Genomic DNA, 22,089 nt, shown 5'->3' with positions numbered 1-22,089 from the left:
CAGCCAGCTTGAAATCAATTGGACAGTAGATAACATCAAGTTGTTTGTGATCCTCAGCTCTCAGTTCCATCATGAGACACATCCTGGTGGTTGTGATAACTAAGCTAAATGAGATGAAGGTGCTGCCACATTGTGCAAATTACTCATTAGCACTCCTGGAGTCCCTGCCACATCACCCTGAAACACTGTCAAAATCACCCTGTATGTTTGCATCTAACTTTCATATTTCAGGTATAATTCTGTGTCACATTATTCACAAGTCCATTAGCACCCATTAGCCCTAACGCACACACACAGGTGCACTGCAATGACTCAAGACTGACCGGCTGCTTGTGTGCTGATTATTGGCTATGCTGATCATCTGCTTCATGACTTGGCCCATGAGGGACTGAGCAAGGCAGGTCTAAGATCTACCCCAGCCTATTTGGTTCATCACCATGAATTCAGTGCTCAGCACAGGTCCTATCACAGAGTAGTCATTCGATATGGATCTGTTGAATGAGCAAATGTGAAGCCTCTGTTCACCCATCTATAAAACAGACCTAAGTTACAGTGTCTACTTCTAGGCAAAAATAGATGTACAATACTTACCCTGATACCTGGCACATATTGGATAAACACAGACAAAATGTTTATTGCTATGATCAGAGAATAGTTATACAAATTAGAAGCCTAGGTTAATTATCCAGAAGCTCCAAGAAGGATTTTTTGTAACTTGTCTTGCTCTCAATATTTCTTGTATTCAGAGAACTCAGCTTACGGAATGGCTGTAAAATTAACACTCCACAAGCATAGTGTTAGGCACTGGGTCATGAAAGCCAGAGAGCCCCTAGATGATTTTCTTACGGACGTTAGAATTAGAAAGAACATTAAGATTGTCTAGTCCAACCCCTTAATCATTCATAAGAGTCAGTAGATTGCCCCCCTGGGCAAGTTAACTGTGGTACGGGAGCCTCCAGTTTCCTTCCCCTTCTGTCCCCACTCTGCCTCTGTTTCACTTTCTCCTGTCAACTGGTGAGGCATATAAGTCCCCTAAAATTACAATATGATTTGTCATCTATTTTTTTTAATCAGGGGATTTATTTTAATAAGGCACACTAAAAATAATCAATGTGGAGTACATAATTTATGTAACTTCTGGAATGTATCAACATCCTCTTCTTTTTACTTGGGTCTACACTGTTATCATCTGTTAAGGTCATCCGATTCAGGAGAAGGAAAAGAGAAACTAAATGTTTACGCACAGTTTCCTCACAAACATTCAAATACAAATCAAGCACAAAGGGAAAAGTGAAGGAGAAAAGAGATTCAGTATGAAATACTGAACTTCCTCCACGCCTATTCCCTAGTTTCTTTCAGGCAATTTTTTACACGTGATGATTTTAAATTATTAAAAACAAATAAAATAAAAACACCAACTTGCTATAAATCAGTTGGGGTTCACACTCATGTTTCATCTTCTACTAAAATTTATTTTAATGACTTTATTACTTTGTTTTAGTGACATGGTTGCAGTGGATAATGCCGATTCATAACCAACTGAACCAAGCTTCTGTCCAGTAAGTTCTACAAGGCATTCAGTTGGGACTGCCTCCTGGGACATGATCTGGGACAATTCAAATAATGCAAAATTGTTTTAATAATACACAGATAACAAACTTTTACATATTGAAAAGAAACAGTCCTGTAGTTGAAGGGGACTATGGAGATGCATGATGGGATTTCAAATCCTTATGTCCATGTGGAAACAGTAAAAAGGTTTAGAAATGAAATTGGCAAGTGAAAGCTCAGAAAGAGGCCCAGCGTGATACACTGAAAGTCATGTTTACAGAACTTAACAGTGCTATGAAAATATGAGTGACAGACAGAAGGTAATTTTAACAAAGACAATAGCATTGGGAATATTACTTTCTCTTAATTAAACTTTTTCACTGGAAAAATGAGACATGTGCCAGGCTTAAAAAAAAAATTAAAAAAAGCAAACGGATGAACTACATAATGAAAAGTGTTTATCCACCACAATTCCTAATTCCTCTTCCCAGAAACAGCCACTAGTGTTTACTCAATCTCCTTTTATCTGCTTTCTGAATGTTCTCCAATGCCCACTGAGGGCACATCACAAATGCTTGAGAAAATACAGTTTCAAAATGATGCTTATGGAAGCAGACTGATTCCTGCAAGCCCTTTAAGGAAACCTATACATTTTTCACATTTCTAGGGCATCGTTTCATAAACCTACACTAAAAATCATCCAAAATTGAACATATTGGAGGCAATCAGCCAAAAATCAAGACTACACCATGTTAAGCATTAAGAGCCAAGAAGAGTGACTGGATGTCATGTGCAGAGCTGTGAAAACCCAGCCCATCTTGACAAAAAATAGATTTACTGTATACCGTGTACTGTAAATGGCAGCATGTGGAGCGAGCAATCACATAAGCTAAAAGAAACTCTGTGACAAGCCACATCGCCAGCTCGGCGGGGCTGCGACGCAGACGAACTTTCTGGTTACTTCATCTCACAACAGTCTTTTGGGTATACTATGCTGGAGCAACTAATTAAGGTGTACAGTTTCCAACTCATGTCAGCTGTTCTAGGAATCCAAGCAAACAGGTCTGGGTGACGTGAAATTGTTTAGCTAATTCACATCGGTCTCTGAGCAGGTGGTGTGGCACATCCCAGCACTGGGGCAGACACAAAAGTACTTCACAATCCCAGGAAACAGCAGCATCAAGATAGAGTAAAAACTTTTTAGCATTAGAGGGTAGAGACTGTGAATACTAGTACTTTGGGCACTTTCACTCGCTGTTATTTCTGAAAGTGAAGTGAATTATTAATAGGGGGGAAATCTGGCTTTACATCTCATACATCCTAATCCGTAGCAAAAGGTAGTTCACAAATGATCCTGGGAAGTTTAATGATTTTAGACCATTTCTTCTTTGAATAAAACACACAAGAGTATATACCATTTAGTTATTTGCCTTTTGGCCATCATAGATGTTTAGCCTGAAGCCAACGTGCTAAGGCCTCCTAAAATCAGTTGGTGTACATTTCTTTCTCCCTTAGTGAAAGATGCCATTTAAGTTGTATTTTCCACTTGAGAATTAAACAACACATGATAACTTTACTACTGTGGGTATTCTGTCATAGTTTAGTGCTATCAACATACTTGGTAAATATGCCACATATAATGTATTATTCGGTATTAAGTAATTTATGATTAATCATAGAGCTACCAAACATTTAATATGTTATACATTTAATTCTATATTATGTATTATGCCACATGCTTTACAATAACATATTTTATGTTATGCCATATATATATTTTATGTCATTATAACAGTAGACAATGTATCTATATAATTATAAAATAAAAAAATTATATCCACTGCTTAAACCTACGGATTTCATGTTCGCAGATTCTTCCTTAAAATCAGAGGCACTTAAGCAGTGTCAGAGAACTTGATAAATTAGTAACAGTGACATTCCAATTTAAATAGTTAACTTGAAGCTTCAAAGATATATATCTCATATGCAGGGGGTTGTTTTCCTCAGCAGTTACTGAATATCCTGTGCAGAATTATACTTTGTATTTTAGTATGAACAAGGTGATATTTTCAAAAAACTGTAAGATTGTTTTCTCATATATTTGTGTAATTATAAATAGAAAGTCTTCAAGCACTGTTATAACTTTATTGTATGGCAGTCTTTAAGAAAACCAGTATTTACTGTGAAAGATGATTGCAGTTTCAATATCTGTTTCCTCATATTATTAAAAAAAATGGCTCATACATTTAGCCAGATACCATATACACTAACTTTAGTTCACTTGGAAACGCTCTAGTTTTTTTTTTCTTTATGATCTTTATATTTAAAATAAATCCGAAATAAGCTCTAATTCACTGAACATGCTGCACAATAATTATACATATCTTCTTTTAACACAAAAGTATTCCGTTACAAAGGCATGATCAATTATTATTTTTTAAAAAATAGAATGTACTGAAATTATATAGGAACAAAACCACATTGGTCTTCATTTTATCTGAGAACAAAAATTGTTGGGACTCGGGGTGGTTGGAGAGAGGAAACCTAACAAGAATTGGTTCCTGGGGAGAAATAGCTTTCCTAGTAGCTGTATTATAACAAAATCAAAAGAAAGTGACGGACGCAGCATTTCTTAGTAACAAGGCAATGACACTTGAGATCATTCCATATTTAAAGCCACAAAGGTAGAATGGATGGACTTTATTTCATCAAGAGATTAAAATTTGGGGGATGTACTGTCCAGCATGATGACTATAGTCAATAATATTGTATTGCATATTTGAGAGTTGCTAAGAGAGTAGATCTTAAAAGTCCTCATTGTGAGAAAAAGAAATTTTATGTAGCTATGTAAGGTGACAAATGTTAGCTACACTTCTGTGGTGATCATTTTGTAATATATTCAAATATCAAATTACGTTGTACACGTGAAACTAATACAGCGTTATATGTTAATCACACATCAGTTTAAAAAAAGATTAAAATTTAAGCCTTCCTTTCTTAGTCTCTCTAACAAAGGCACTTAGAGGTAAGAAGCAAAGGGCTACTTCTCCATCTCCCACTACACAAGAGTGTTTTCAAAGTTCATTAGAACTGTATCCTGAAGGACCATGGATATGGCATGCACTTTGCAGAACACAGATGACTTAACACCATCTCTTTCCTATTTTAATCCATTTGGATAAGAACAAGAAATCTTTCTGTCCCTCTGCCTCAAATGCCTTCAAAACAATTTGTTTTTTCTGCTACCACTTTCTTTATAATTATGCTATGTAATGCGTATTGGACCAAATTAGCTATTTAGAGTTCAAATCTGTTACTATGCTAACACATTCTATCATCCATTTCTTTCTTTCTTGAGTCAGGACTCGGAGCAGTTTCTTTGGGGCAAAAGAATGTATCCTTCTATTTTTGTTTTTGTTTATAAAAGACAGTCCTCTTTGTAAGAACTGCATCTGTCTCCCAAACTGTCATTCAGAAAAAAAAGAAGCAAGAGTCTAAGCTGAATCCAATGCAGTCTGCAGTTTTAACACCTTCCATGGAGGAAGCCGGATAGTGGATAAGCTACCATTTTGTGGTTGTTCATGGTATGGACAGAGGCAGGGGGCAGCTTTGAAAGGTCAAATCATTCCAGTTTCTTCAGGCAAAGCCAACTCCAGATCAGGCAGAGGGCCTTTGCCTGTCCACCATTTCTTTCCTCTCCTGTGGGGGTGGGAGGTTTCTAGCATCCATGCTAATAAGCATTTCCCGTAGCTAGATTGGGCTCAGCCCACATTCCATCAATTTTTGTTTGTTTGTTTGTTTGTTTTGAATATGCCACCTAAGCACATACAAAATTGCAAAACTGTTTGCTTGAAAACTGGCAAATGATACAAGGGTATGATTTTTAATAGGTCCATGTACCCTCTTGAAGTTTGGAACTATACAATTTGCTTGAAGTTTCTTATTATAAATAATCTTGTTTCTTTACAAGTGTGGTTTGGCTGGTCCCTTCTAGTTCATGGTGTTTTCTCTGCATTGGTCTCCAAGTGTGATTTTTTTTTTAAGTTTCTTTATTTTGAGAGAGAGAGAGAGAGAGAGAGAAGAAGAAGAAGAAGAAGAAGAAGAAGAAGAAGAAGAAGAAGAAGAAGAAGAAGAAGGAGGAGGAGGAGGAGGAGGAGGAGGAGGAGGAGGAGGAGGAGGAAGAGGAGGAGGAGGAGGAGGAAGAGGAGGAGGAGGAGGAAGGAGGAGGAGAGAGAGAATCCCAACCAGCCTACTGAGAGGCTTAAACTCATGACGTATGAGACCATGACCTGAGCCAAAATCAAGAGACGGCCACATAACTGACTGAGCCACCCGGGCACCCCACCCGAATAGAGGTTCTATCCTGTGAAGGAAGGCCACTGTTCTTCCAAAGGAAGAGTCAAACACTAACGTCGTTTCTGTTCTCACTCTTCTGTACAATGAGTGGGTGACTAACAGATCTTATATCCTTTAATATTCTCCACACCTTAATACTTATAGATATTGTCATCTTTATGACACAGATGTGGAGGCTGAGGTGCAGAAAGGTTAAGTAATTTGTCTAAGACCAGAGCTGTATGAGGAATCAAATTTGTCCTCTACCACACTAGCTTCCTGGTTTTAATCAACAGATGAAGCTGCTCTTTCAATACCACCATCTTGGTGAGAAAACTACATGCTAATTGAAAGAAAAACAGTTGGTATTTATTTTGTATCACTGTGATATTGCGATTTATAAGAAGAAATATATATTTGGTCTTTGTTCCCCTTTCTAGCAAAGAGTTCCCAAAACCTTTGGAATTTCCTAAGTGAGTTGAACAGAAAAGGTCTCTTGTTACGTTAATGAGACGACTTTTGCACTGCACCTAAGGACTTGGGCAGGGAGAACTAACCCTGTGATTAGATGATTGGCATTTTCAATCCCACACCCCTGACCTTCTGGGAGGGGAGAGGGGCTGGAGGTTGAGTCTATCACCAGTGGCCAACTGAATCAATCATGCCTGTATAATGAAGTAGCCATTAAATGCAAAAGGACAAGGTTGGGAAAGTTTCCAGGTTGGTGAGTGTGTGGAGACCGGGGAGAGTGGTACACTCAGAGAGAACATGGAAGCTCCTGACCCTTTCCCCAGATCTTGCCCTGGGCGTCTCTTCCATCTGGCTGTTCCTGGGATACCTTCTTAAAAATAAAGTGGTGATCTAGTAAGTAAAATGTTTCTCTGAGTTCTGTGAGCCACTCTAGCAATTTAATTGAACCCAGGAAGGGTGTTGAAACCTGCAATCTATGGCTGGTTGGTCAGAAGCACAGGTGACAGGCTAGACTTGAGATTGGCACCTGAAGTAGAGGGCAGTCTTGTGGGACCAAGTCCTTAACCTCTGGGATCTGAAGCTAGCTCCAGGTAGTTAATGTCAGAATGGAGTTGACTGTAGAAAACCCAGCTGATGTCAGAGAATTGATCCTGTCAAGGGGGGAAAAAGACGCACACTTTGGAGATGGGTATAGGGGACATAGTCACTCTCCAACAAAGACTTTCAAGTTGTTTAGTTTCCTAAATTTCATTACATGGAAACTATCCACAAGTTTTTAGACATCATTCAATGGTAAATTGTAGACAAGGTTACAAAGGAGCATCTTGCAGTCAAGATGAAGTACACATTGCAAGGAAGTCACATTCATATTCCTTCCCAGGCCATCTCTATTGAGAGAGATTTTAAACTTACTCCCTACTACATTGCCATGTTTTGAACTTCTCTTGTAGACGTTATTCCCTGGAGTTGAACCTCAATTCTTTAAAAATGCATCCTGGCTAGTGTGGACTAATTAAATGTGTGAAAAGTTCTTTACTCTGTTCTAAGGAGGATAATTTGCCCCTTAAAATAATTTTTGAGTGTGTGCCTTAGGATCTAGGCAAACTTTTCTAAAATACAGACAACTATGGAGTAATCTTAAAGATAGCCTTTTATTATTTTAGTACAATTTTAAAAATATGCTAATAAAATTTGAAGTTTTGCTCCCATGAATTGTGATCAGAGCATATCATTAGGTTTTAGATTTTTATCTAATGATATCTCTGCGAATATAGGACAAAAACTTCCCAAGGTTAATAAAAAGGGGTGAGGCACACATAGTGCAGGAAATGGGTATCATGGTGCCTGACACACCACAGATGTTTATAATATGTAATAACTGTTTTTGAAAAAATGCTTCAAAAAATATTAACACTTGACAATTTTCTTAAGTGACTATGTGCCTGCATAGGATCTAGCTGGTTCTTGGTCCACAGTAGACACTTCAGTCAATGTTTATAGAATCAAAAAATGAAGAAAGAAAGGAAAGGAAGGAAGAAAGGAATTTAAAATTAAAAACTAATTGGCATTGGGGCACCTGCGTGGCTCAGTCAGCTAAACATCCAGCTCTTGGCTTTGGCTCAGGTCATGACCTCACGGTTTGTGAGATTGAGCCCGGAGCCTGGCCCCACTAACAGCAGGGAGCCTGCTTGGGATTCTCTCTCTTCTTCACTCTTTGCCTCTCCCCTGACCCCACTCACACACACATGTTTTCTCTCTCTCAAAATAAACACTTAAAAAATAAATGGCATTAATTACGCTGCATGTTTTCAGATAAAAGAATAATAGACATTAAAAATGTGCTTTTTCCTACTTTTCTGAGCTAAATTCATTTCTAAAGAAATTCCAGATAAGAGTTTTTGTTTCCATTGAGAAGTCTGCAGAAGTATAATGCAGAACATTTTTCTGACATTAAAAATAATCCCTTCACTTTTTGCTAAGGAGTTGAAAGACCAGAGTTTAAGGGGAAAAGCAGTGAATTATTTCAATAAAATCCACAAATGTATATTGAATGTCTAAAACTGGTGCTCTGAAAAAGGCACAGACAAGTGATACATGATAGCTACCCTCAAGGAGGTTGAAATTTGGAAGTGGAATTTCATCAATGACATAAAAGACAATCACAAGAAAGATACTGATGACTTTCCCAAAGAACAGTGCAAATGCAGCGTGTGGGCTGATCTAGACATACAGTTCTCAGTACAGAGCCAGAAGAAGACAGGCTGATGGGAAATTCACTGGATGACCTCAGACCTGCTTCTTTTCAGTCCCTGTTTGTAACACTGGAATATCAATTTGTACCATACACTAATTTTCATGGACGTATAGAGATGAATAAATGTGCATCAAAGCAGTTTGATCTCTTAACAATGTAAGCCATTACTCATGTAAAATATTAGCATAAATATGTAGCTCTTTTAAAGGCCATCCAGGTGCTCACTGAATTTAAGTTCTGTTTGGAAAAGCTGTAGGTGTTTGTCAACAAATAACTGTGGGCACTGACATATAGAAGAAATCAAACTCTTTCAAAATGCATTCCAAATGTTCAAGTGATGTTTCTGATGATAAAATGACTTTTCTGCTGATAGACATTTCCTACTGTGTTTGTCAAATGGTAGGTTCATGGCTTAGTCAGGGACAAAGTTATTAAGGACATAAAACGCCATCTGGATGGAGCTAATAAACATAAAACATAACCTTCAGATACACTGCTGCAGTGGCCAGACTGTGCCAGGCCAGATTACCCTTTGTTTGTGTTTAAATCTGAGCCATGTTCTAAGCCTTCGACTGTGGGATCTTTAGGTGTTTCCCCTTGACTCAAATGCACAGATTCCACGAGGTGAGTGGATTCCCTTTGGGCACCCCAGCACGTATGCATTCAATGCCCCTATGACTGATGTGTCATTTCGAAACTGTTCTTCCATATTTTTTTAAGAAATTTCCTAAAGCAGTCATTTTATTGATGGAGAAAGTTACAACTCTAAAATTATACAGTGAAATGCGTCTCACATTATACAAACTTCTTTCTAGTGAAGTCTAAGGAAGTAAAACATTATATCCAGGAAAACCGGACCATTAATAAGTCCCTTGAAAAACATCATCTCCAATCCAAAAACACCATGCAAATACCAAGCTTCGCTGCCTAAGTTTGGTTGAAATAGAAAAATCAATATGTTTCTATATGAACTTGCAGTAATATAATCATCTGATCTCTCTCATGGGTAAGACAAATGACTAAAATTTCCAAAGACACCTTTAAATTATTTATGGTTGTATAAACAGTTTGTTATATTAAAATTATATATATGGTTTGTTCCAGTGATTCATGATATATTAAATTATCAGGTAATGGGGAACAGATTCTTGAATAATATTCCACAGAAAGACTCTCTCACAAAAGTCAGCAAGTTATACCCTGGTGCTCAGGTAGTATATGACTGAACCTTCATTATTAGGAGAAATATGATTATGGTGAACACTGTGCTGTGCCACCCATGTCCATTTCCCTTCAGGAATGAAGGATTTACTTCTCAGCTGTAGGGAGTGTCCTCAATAGACAGTCCTCAGCTGTTAGCCATCCTCAGGGATTGTCTCAGCTGACTGCACCACTCAAGGGCACGTCCTTTACGGGGGCTTCCCATACTCAGCAACTGATCAGTTTGGGGAGTAGAAAAGCCCAGTCCTCTTGCCACTACTTGGGTAAAATCTGGGTCACTATCTCATCTTCAAAATGCCCCTGAGAGTTGGTCTAGGTTCCCATGAAGCCTGTGGGGTAGTCCAATTCCTCTGTCTAATCCCCCTTCCTTCTCTTCCACAGGTGTGGACCCCAATGAGCACTCCCCAGGACACCTCCCAAACATTCATGGCTGCCTCAGGCCTACTTCCTAGGGAGACCCACTGACATCAACAATCTTCCCAGAGGATAAAGAGACTTAACTGTACTAGCTGGGAAACCCTTTGCAAACTCCCTTGGCCCTCACCAAGCGAGAGATGTGGTCTCTCGCTCTGCGGATGTGCCCCAGACGCTAGTCAGAACCGGAAGAGTTAAACAGATTTAGTGACTAACAAGTAGGATTATTTTTAAAAGAAAAATCATAAAACACTATGAGCCATGCTATGCAAATTACCCTGAAAGCAATGGCAGTAAAGGCTGACTACTCAGCAACATCAATCCATACCCACAGGCCTCTGCAATTAGTCTACCATGGTGAAATCGCAATGACAGACACATGTTTCATTCTTCATTTCTGTGTAGCCTCAACATTTGAAAATTTCCTCTCTTCCTAAGTAGGAGACATTTCATTAGATCAGAATGACAGCTATATAGTAAGAGTTTTAAAGCAAAAATGCAGATTACAAGTGGGAATGCTATGCAAAATGGTGATTAAATTAATTATGAGGTCTTTTTAAAATTTTCAAAGCCACATTATGTTAATATTCCCCAATAGATTAGGAATCTGAATGCTTTTCTTTCAAACAGTAACAGCATTAGGTAGGATTATGATGGTGTCTAATGCTATTCGGTTATTAATATTTTCCTTATACTCATTTATTTTGGTAATCCCGTCTTTTGTTGACTGACTGAAGTTGATTTTACTCATGAAGACAAACGTTTATGCTAATGAGAAAGAGATCTTCAGAAATGTATTTTGCCAGCCTACTGTGACCCCACACTCTTCTGGTTTACCTTTTGACACTAATCACGTGGGACCAGATGCCATTGCTTAGGCTGTTGTCTTCTTTTGTGGGTATAGGTTTTTCTACTCAATTCTACTTTGACTATCAGGATTCTTCCTTGAAAGTCTGTCCTGAGCTGGAGGGTTTTTAAAGCTTTCAGGTTGGGCTTAAAAGCACTTACCAAAGTGGCTTTAATACAGGCAAAGCTTGATAGATATTATGAATTAAATTTTTTTTTCCTAATTTGATGATGGAAGATGATTTTACTCATGGCTCAGAAATGAAGTAGTTGACTACAAAATTCAATGACAGTATCCTGATCTTCCTTTAACAATGAACAGCTTCCATATTCCTGATAAACCTCTCCCTCAGGCTTTGGAAATGCCACGCTAGTCCAGCTCAAGTTCCACCAAGTACCTCAGATTTCCAGCTTCCTTTCCAGCTCTTCTCTTCCCTCTGTTCTCTCACTACCCACACCAGGCAGTCTGCCAGATGCCGGAGATTCAAAGGGTAATAGTCTGTAGTCCCTATTCTCAATAAGAGGAGGGTCTTATCCTACAAGAATGACTCTTGCATTTCCAACCTTTTACATTTACATTGTATTCATTTAACAAAAGGATTTAATGAGCATCTACAAGGTGTCACACTTTATTCCAAGAGCAAGTGTTAAACAGAAAAAAAAGGCAAATCCTGCCTTCACGGAGCCTTTTTTTACAGGGAAGGGGGTGGAGAAAGATAAAACACCAAATAGATAAGTTAAACACAAGATATACTAGATAGTCACAGCAAACAAGAGCAGTAAAGAACAGACTCTGAAGCCAGATTTCCTGTGTTCAAACCCAATACCACTTCTTACCACTGTTACAGATTAAGTACAACCTCTCTATGCCTCCAATTCCCCAATAGCAAAATGGGGATAATGCTAGTATTTCCCACTTAGTGTTGTTAGGGGATTAAATGAGGCAATATTTTTAAAGCCTCTAGAACAGTGACTGGCACGATGTAGTATTTATAAAATAAACAATAGGGATAAGTGCTCTGAAGAAAAATAAAGCCAGGGTAGGATATGGGGAGGGTGAGTGAGGAGGTGCAACCTTACACAGGGTCATCAGGGAAGGTCTTGAGGAGTAGGTGACCTTGGAATAGAACCTTTAAAGAAGTAGGGTCCCAGGCTTACAGACACCTTCAGGAGGAGTGTTCCAGAATGAACAAGCAGGTGGTACAAAGGCTTGTCGAGCAGAAGCATGCCCAGTGTATTCAGCAAGGAAGTGTGGCTTGCAAAAATGAGAGGGGCACAGAGCAGTAGGAGGTGGGGTTCACCCCCTGGTGCTCTGTTGTTACCTGACTTAATTTCCAAAATACATTTGAATCATAATTATTTGGTTTTTTTTTTTGTTTTTTTGTTTTTTTCCCCTTAGGGATTGCTTTCAGACACAGAGTCCATATTTTCTACAGATTTCCTATGGCTCTTTGAAAATGGCAATATTATCGTCCACTCTAATCTTCACATCCTTTCTCAGTGCCTCGGTTCCTCAAGCATTATGGGCAGTGCTTCTGTAATGAATGTTCCTGAGAATCTGGGGATGTAATTTGTCTTAACTTCATGGTTGGAACTTGTTCAAAGTGGAGCTTAAGTGGAGAAGCCTCCCCTCTAACCAGATGCACATCTGCCTTGAGTCCCATCTTTCTATTGTGTCTGTAGTGCCTTTTCCAGAGATTTCTCTCAACACCCACAACACCCTCAAGCAGTTAAGATACCTTTTCTGTCTTCCTCTTGTTCCACAAATATCTCAGTTTAGGGGGCCCGAGGATCCTGCATGGCATCATTAAAACAGTTGCATTTAACTTTTCCATATTTGTTTCTGATTTTATGTTTTTCCTTTTATCTTTGTAAGAATTATTTAAAATTTGAGGTTATCATGGGGCGCCTGGGTGGCTCAGTTGGTTAAGCGTCCAACTTCGGCTCAGGTCATGATCTCGCAGTTTGTGGGTTTGAGCCCTGCGTTGGGCTCTGTGCTGACAGCTTGGAGCCTGGAGCCTGCTTTGGATTCTGTGTCCCTCCATCTCTCAGCCCCTCCCCTGCTCATGCTCTGTGTCTCTCTGTCTCTCAATAATAAATAAACGTTAATTTTTTTTAAATAAATAAAATTTGAGGTTATCAGAAAACTTCCTGGGTAGCCTTTTTTTTTGCTTTTCTTGTTTTTTTCCTTTTCTTTAAACTCCTATTCCTTCTACTTTGTTTGCTTTCAAAGATCACAAGAGATTGCACTGTCACAATATGTTTATTTAGCATTTTCCAAACTTCCTGACCCATTTTCCTTTGATGTGGTATCAGACATCAAGCAGGGAACTTAAATTATGAAAATGTACTGGCTGGGGCTTTGGTGAAGTACAGAACTTCCTATGGAAAAGGAGCAGCTGCTACTCTGTTCCAGCTGATCAGCTGAGTGCTGTCACACCTGAGTACTATTCAGAGATGCTGAAAACCCAGAATTTTTAGATGCAAGTTACATTAGTTTCCTAGGGCTGTGTGTCTAAGTGACTGACTTACTGTCTCGTAGTTCGGGATGCTGTAAGTCTGAGATCAAGATGTCAACAGTAATGCTTCCTTCTTAGGACAGTAAGAGAGAATCTGTACTGTGCCTCTCTCCTAGCATCTGGTGGTTTTCCTGGCAAATGTGGCATTCCTTGCCTTGTAGAAAGTATCACCCCAATCTCTGTCTTCATCTTCTCATGGCATTCTTCCTGTCTGCATGCGTGTGTCCAAATTTCCCTATTTTAATGGCACAAGTCATACTGGATTGGGGGTCTGTTCTACTCCAATATGATGTCACCTTCACAACTTATACTTGCAATGCCATCTGCACCTATTTCCGAATAGGATCACATCCTAAGGTACTAGAGGTTAGGACCTCAATACTTGCATTTCAGGGAGACACAATTCAACTCAAAACACAACTTACTGATTTTAAAATGTTAGCAGTAATTTTTTAGTTTTTTCTAATTTTTAAAGACTTTGTTTTTTTAGAGCAGTTTTAGGTTCACAGCAAAATTAAGAGGAAAGTACAGAGATTTTCCATACACCTCCTGCCCCACAGATGCACAGCCTCTCCTATTATCAACATCCCCCACCAGAGTGATGGGCTTGTTACAACTGATGAACCTACGTTAATACATCATAATCACCCAAGTCCATGGTTTGCATTCGGGTTCACTCTTGTTGTACATTCTATGAGTTTGGACAAATGTGTGATGACATATATCCATCATTATGGTGTCACACATATCATACAGTCTTTTTAACATCTAATTTATTTGTAATCCCAAGGTAGACCATGCAAAACATACCTTCAAGCCAAACCCAGGCCATGGGTCACAAGTCTATAACTCCGCTTCAGTTTTTACCCCTAGGATCTCAGCTGCTTTTCTGCCTTAGGCGGTATACAGAGCAATCATGAGCTTAAGCTACTAATGTGACTAGATCTGGGGTTATTCACTTTTACAAATGACAGACAGACAAATCATGGTTACCTGCCAGTAAGCTCCTATAGCACCTGTTTCCCTAACCAGGTCTGTCTTGATACTTAATATGTATTAATAACAGGTATGGAGAAGTCCTCAAGGTTATTCACCCCAGCACAGGCTTTGGTGGAGGCCTCTGAGTATTGTGGTCATTTAACCGTAATGAACAGTTATTGTGCTTAAATTTTTTGAAAAGCATTAGCAAATGAACCCAGATATTCCCCAACTATGCATATTTAGTCAAACTTCATTCATATACATCTTATTCTGCATATTGCATTATAAATAATTGAGATGAAGGTAAAATTGTAAAATACTCAGAGTGATTTTTGTTTACAAAATATCAATTTCTTAACTTCCCTCTGAATATAAAAACATGATTATATGGTGTGTGTTTGTAAAAAGAGGAACCCAATAAAATTTCACTAGAAATTATGAAAAACATTGAACTGAACATTTTAGGCCAAGAGATTAAAAGAATATTTAGACGCTGTTTTGAAAATCTGTCCCTTTAATGAATTGGGAGATGAAAGAAAGTTTTCAAAGTGGCTAATTGCAGCTATTAAAATTGCATGAGGAGCTTTCTGTATTATCTATAAAAATTCAGCTTGTAGATTTTCACAAATTTCTATCTCTAGAGTAAATAAAACTATGAATAGGAAATTTCCCTCACACTCCCTTTCTTTTGGAAGTTGGTTGCATATTTCCACAACAGAGAGGTTATGTTTGGCTTTAGATGAAAATTCAAATTATCTCCAAAACACTACATCCCTGCATTGTTTCAGGTCTTATAGTTATGGAAGACAAATTGCTTGGTTGTGTAGTACTTTTCTTTTTACCAGTTTTTGCTTTTACAGAATCAATAAGTCAAGCTTGTCCTTTTGGAAGGTCACAGTCATAACCTAAGTTCTTTTATCAAAATGGGCCTTCTCATGCAATTCAGGTTTAGATGCACAGCTTCTTCACAAAGTTAAAACTAGTGTTAATTTTCACAAAGAAGAGTTAATGAAAGCAAAGCCTTTGAAAAGAGGTCAGGATGAGAGAACTGTGTCAATAATGTAAATACATGGGGAGATCCTGAGGTAACTCACTTTGTTGTCAGGCATTCTGGCTGTGAACACAGAGCTTGATGCTATCAGCTAGACTGCTGAAAGCTGAGCCCTTTCTATTCCTCTCTAGGCCTTGTGTTTTGTATTTGCACCAATCTGGATGCTATCTGCAAACAGTAGACCTCAACTCTGGCTTACTTATGAAGAAGATGAAATTCACCAGACGGATGTCAGAAACTTTCTGAATGAATAAGAGACTTGGAGAACCAGACCAAGAAAACTGGAGAACCAAGGGAGACTGGGCAGCAGGAATCCATACCAGAGACAATACACAACTCATACCACAGGCGCTATCTGGTTAGGATGACACAACAGAATTGCTGCCACAGAACTGCTCACTAGCCACTGACACTAGAAGTAGACCTCTCTGTCACACTACAGGTCTCTTAATCTCACTGCAACTATAGCCAGTGGATTAGACAAGTTTAGGTCAAACCCATGTCCTTGCTTGCAAAAAGCAAGAAAAACAACCGCTTTACTTTGGTTTCCAAAATGGAATGTGGAGCTCTTCCTCCTACTGATTCTGGAATTTCCTTAAAAAGGAAGCATATTTAATTCCTGGTTGCCAAAGTTGTTCAAATTCCACTAAACTCCACCTCTTTGGCTCTCCACTATTTATATACACCCTTCTTAGAATCACAGGTCCAAAAAATATGATACGTGTTACTCCTTCATTTAATAAAAAAACACACTTACCTCCTCTTCGAGGGAAGACAAACCAAGATTCCTTCAGACGGTGCCCTCAAGCTCAAGCATAAGACTTTGGAATGACGTCCATTTTTCCTCTAGTTTGGTCACAATTCAGAATGGGTGTTCTGGTGCCTGTGGGTTAAATTGTAGAGTTATCTGTCACTAACACTCTTGAAATTCAATAGTGAGAGATAGGAAGAGTAGTCAAAAGAAAAAATAGTTAAAACATATATATGACACAGCAAGGAGGGAAAGGCAGGTGAAAGTTTTAGTACTTATTTCAACAGCTTGTCATGGAAATATCTATAGTATCTATTACTTTCCTCCTGTGTTAACCATTCCATATTCATTTTACCTTCTTTATTCAATGGTATAACATAAGCTTTTCTTCTTGAGGAATCTGTATCTGGATGTTTCTAGTCACATAGAGCGCTATCAAATTTAACCACTGGATCTGGTTGTATAAAGAGGTATCTCATACAAGATTACCTATTTTGTTGTCATTATTGTTTGTTTGTTTTTAGCATCTATTTTTCCCGACATTAGGACCCCCAGAAAGTCTAAGTATCCACTTCCAATTCAATACAAACACTTTTATAACTCCTGATTGAAGCATTGCTCCCTTAGATAATAAAACCTCTAAAAAGTAGAGCCCAGAATCACAGAGTGGAGAAGCAAATGTTTTTGCCAATCTGGTGTTAGTTATAATTGTGAGGGGTGCCACCCTACTGCCATTCCTTTGGAATTTGGGAAGAAACAGCAACACATATTGGTTGAGATTATACATTAACTCAGAGGATACATAGAATCTCACAGGGCAGCATTCCAACTTTGCAGAGTGATTGGTCATCTGACACTTTCACAGAGCCCTGAATGGCTATTTTACTATTGTACAAGGTCACCTGTTTTGGAAGAGGGGGTACATAACTGCAATAAAATCCCATGGAAATTGATAAACTGCTTTACTTTTTTATCTCAGAGGAATTTACACATGAAATATCTCACTAGTGTTTGAAGTATTCAGTAAATCCGTGGGTGGTGGGTTGAGACAAACATGGCAGGCAAGCAAAACAAAACCAACTCCATTGAGTGTCTATTCCTGTAAGAAAATAATAATCTGTTCTTCAGATAGCTGTCTTGACTTTGGGAGATTTAGAGTTAATTACTATTTCTGCTGGTAAATTGGAAAGTCAGCAAAGCAGTAGCCCTAGGGTGCTGTTGAGCACTGGAGCTGTGTAAAGGAGCCCTGGCTGTTTAGACATGAGGGCCAGGAAAGATCTCCAGGAAAGGCTGGAGTATGAAAGTAGACAGTACTGCTCTGATTGTTGGTAGTTTACTGGACTTTCAGAGATGGGGCATAACGAAATTAATCATGCTCCCTTTATTAGCAAATTCAGGTTCTGAAATACATCTATTGCCTTCCAAAGTTCTAAGGAGATATACTGTTTTGGTATCACAGAGAAAAAAGGTGGTCTTTTAAGGAGTTTTCTGTTTGGAAACCACCAACTTCAAAATGAAATAATTAAGAAGGGAGTGAAAAAGAGGAATTCCCTTACTACCAACATTAAGATTGGTAGGCAAATGAGTGCCAGAATGAGTCATAGATTTCAACTAAATATGACGTTAAAGCAACTGGACGGAGGAGGAGAAATGATCCGTATTTCATTTTATAACATATTTAGCTTTGCTTCATCAGCAGTTTACCTAGAAAAAGGGCAGGGAAACTTGCACCCCCAATGAATACCATCACCAGTATACTTTGGCTCTTGATTCAGAGAACTAAGCTCTTACTGTTTTTTTTTTTTTTTTTAATTCCACAGATGTTTTACTATCGAACATGTGAAAATTGAGGCTATCAGTCCAATGTATCCTTCTTCTAGCTTTCCACTATTTTTTTCTACACTCTTCAAGCGATGAGAACTTCTAGGAAAAAGTGTGATGGGAAGCAAGAGTGAGGACAGAATAGTGGCAGGCTGTCTGATGAGAGTTGTAGTCACAAGGAAGTTTCTGTAATCAGGGGGAGGAGTCTTGGCTGTCACACATCTTTGGCACTGTGATTTTTTTATTCACTCTACTGGTTCAACGACTCAAGAGAACCAGATTAGGGAGAGTAGGAGAGGATCCTGCCTCAGTTATTGAGAATCATGAGAAAATTCCCAACAGAAACCTAAAGTTACAATAGGATCAATGTACAGTGACCTTCTCCCCAGATATAGAGCTGTTCACTAAGTGGACAGTGAGAAGGGCAAAGGACAGCTATGCGTTCTGCATTAAGACACATTTGGCGGTGACACACCTCATTTATAGATTCATACAGAGAAAAGGAAGTGCTGTATGGCAAAAGGTATTGAAAATAGGATGAATAAAACATCATTTTAAAAACTAAAAGGTTGAGCCTATGTTTTGAAACTAGGAAAATAGTTTACAGTGAGGTTAATTGATTCAACAAATATTTATTATGTGCCTAGTATATCTAGCCATTGGTGGTCTCCGGGAGATTCCATAAACAAAAACAAAAACAAAAAGACACACATAATTTCTGCCTCCATAAAGTTTCAATCTATCTTCTTCAGGGGAAATATGGCCAAATAAACAGGCATTTATAATTTCATGTGGCAAATGTTGTAAAAATAGAATTACAGACTGGTACAGAAACACACAGAAAGAACAATCAATCCAAACAGGGAAGTTCCAATGACTTGGTCAGAGATGAGGGCCTAGACAATGTGACATGTAAGTTGTAACCTAACTTATTAGTAGGTGTTGATTTGGTAAATGGCAAAAGAGGAAAAATGTCCATAAGCATAGTGCTTGGATGGAGGAGAGCAAGGAACTCCAGTAGTTCAGTCTTGCTGGACCATAGGAGTGTGAGTAGAGAGGGACAGGAGCTGGTGAAAGTGTCTGGGCATGGCAGGGGTGGCGTCGTAGAGGGAAACAGAGGCCAGAACATGTGGAGCCTCTTGAGGTACATTAAGGAGTGAAGACTTTATCTTGAGGTCAATACAAAGCCATTAATAATTGTTAAGGAGAGTCGTGTGATACCCTTGTGACTTTAAAACCTACTGCTGCAGCATGGAGAATTATTTAGAAGCAGGTAAGATGAAAATAGAGACCAAACAAGAGGAAATTGTCATCATCAGTAAAAATAATGGCCTGAAATGATGTTTAAAGAACATACTAAAATGGAGAGAAGTGGATGGAATTTATTGACAATTAAGAGTTGCAAGCAAGAACATTTGGTAATTATTTAACAAACGCGATGACACAGATGGGTGAGTCATGGGCAACCTGGGTTTTTCTGGCTTTGGTGGTGGTGATGACGCATTTACTCTGAGAGGAAAAACACATAGATAAGTGGGGAAAGGTGCTGAGTTGGACTTATTATATATTGAATTTGAATTTTCTGTGAAATATCTGAGTGAAAATGTCTAACGGGTAGTTGGAGATACGACGCTGAAGCTCTGGAAAGATAGCTGGGCAGGAGCTCTAAATTCCATAATCGCCAACACATAGTAAGTGAAGACACTGTGCTGTCTGAGATGGGGGCAGAAAGAATGTGGAGAGTGAGAGGGGATGAAAGGAAAACTTCACCTGGGAGGATAGAGAGATCTCGGTTGCAAATGTGAGAAGAAGCAAAGAGGCGCGATGTAAGTCAGGTTGCCCTTTGTAAGTCAGCCATGAAGGGAAACACGGGAGAGAAAGAAGCAGAAAACAGAACCGCCAGGCAGTTGTGTTTGGAGCCTTGGAATTTATAACCATTCCTGCCTACAGGGCAGAGGAAGCTTTCCTTTTCTCTTCTAGCCAGAATTCTCAGCAGCCCTGATGTAGACTCGCAGGAAATATAAAGGAAAGGACTGAGTGATGAAATGGGATGCTGGAAATGATGATTGGTCCAAGCCAGTTTATAAAGAACAAATGGAAATAAGAATATGTGTTGTGATAAACAAAAGGTGCCCTGCCCTCCCCATTCTTTTTGGAAGACTTCCTCTCAAGACAGATCACTTAGATTGCAAGATAGATCATGATAATGTTGTGTTTTGTTATTGTTGTTTTAAAAAACCTGAATTTAAAAAGATACAAGCATCCAGGAAGAAAACAAAAGCAAAGCGAGGCAAAACACAACAAAAAATGTTTATCTACAATGTAAATCAAATAAGGTTAATTTCAGACTCCTCTGGAATACTAAATGGAAGAAAGCAGAGTTTTTGAGGGGGGGGAGTGACCAAGGGAATTATACTTTTGTATTTATTTATTTATTTAAAAAAAAAAAACACTTAATTTATCCAATTGAGGATAGAAAAACCTTGAACAAACCACCCCAAAATAGAATAGCTTCCTGGATTCTTTGTATCATGGAATTTGACAAGAATCATCCTACTTGTCTGCTCATCTGCCCATGAATACGGAGAGGTGACTAGATTTGTCAGGTTGCTTGTGGGGGACTCCATCTTTTCTTTATAATCATCTTTTATGTTACATTGGTTAGCAAAGGTCAGGAAGATTTATTCCAGCGTTATCTGATGGATGGAATGGTTTTCTAAATTGAATTGCTCTTTAGCTTCCTCCAAACTACCAAGTACCTTCCCCCACCTATTGTCCATGCTGGGAACTTAGTAGCAAAGGAGCCCTTGATTCTCTGCCTTTAATACACCACCAGCAGGTCTTAAGGAGAGGTTCTGAGATCGTCTTAGTAGATGTAAAATATTTGTGTCTATAATCTTCAGGAAAAACCATTGGGAACAACATCCTCTGAATTCTTATGTGTTCATAGTAAGTCTTTGTGAATTTTATTGAAGGTGATATTGGCTATATGTAAAAATTTTGGCTTGCATTTTTTTTTTAAGATAAAATGTTTTGGGGGCGCCTGGGTGGCGCAGTCGGTTAGGCGTCCGACTTCAGCCAGGTCACGATCTCGCGGTCCGTGAGTTCGAGCCCCGCGTCAGGCTCTGGGCTGATGGCTCAGAGCCTGGAGCCTGTTTCCGATTCTGTGTCTCCCTCTCTCTCTGCCCCTCCCCCGTTCATGCTCTGTCTCTCTCTGTCCCAAAAATAAATAAACGTTGAAAAAAAAATTTTTTAAAAAGATAAAATGTTTTGTCACAAAGCACGAGGTCAATCCAACTTTCTTTTTCTTATGAATTTTTTCTTTCCCTCTTATTTTTATCAGGACATCCAAAGCAGCCACCCCCACTTTATCATTAAGATACAATACTTAAATTGGAATATTCTTTGTCGTTGATGATATTGGGTAAATTTTTCAGGTTGTCCTTTCAATAGGTAGGTTTTTTTTATCATCTCTGGAAATTTTCTTTTGTGATAGTTTTTAGTATTTGTTGTATTCCAGGGCTTTGTTTTACTTCTTTGTGGATTATTTTCACAGTTGTGTTGGACTGCCCTTACCTTGCCCCTCTCTTTTCTCCCTCAAATACTTGTCTGTATTTCTGTTAGCTTTCTGTTTTTCTTCTTTTCAATTGAAATTTCTCTTGTGCTTTCTATGTTGTTTAGTTGTTCTTGATAGTTAAGATTTCTGAAATGTTTACTCAAAAAAAATCCTTTTCAGGAGCTCCCGGATGGCTCAGTTGGTTAAGTGTCTAACTCTTGATTTCTGTTCAGGTCATGATCTCGTAGTGGTGGGATTGAGCCCTGTTCATGGGTCTCTGCGCTGGGCATGGAGACTGCTTAGGATTCTCTCTCTCTC

This window comes from Puma concolor, chromosome C1 (genome assembly GCF_028749965.1).
Source record: "Puma concolor isolate L17-30 chromosome C1, mPumCon1.1.hap2, whole genome shotgun sequence".
Classification (NCBI taxonomy): Eukaryota; Metazoa; Chordata; class Mammalia; order Carnivora; family Felidae; genus Puma; species Puma concolor.
This window is presented reverse-complemented; position numbering follows the sequence as displayed.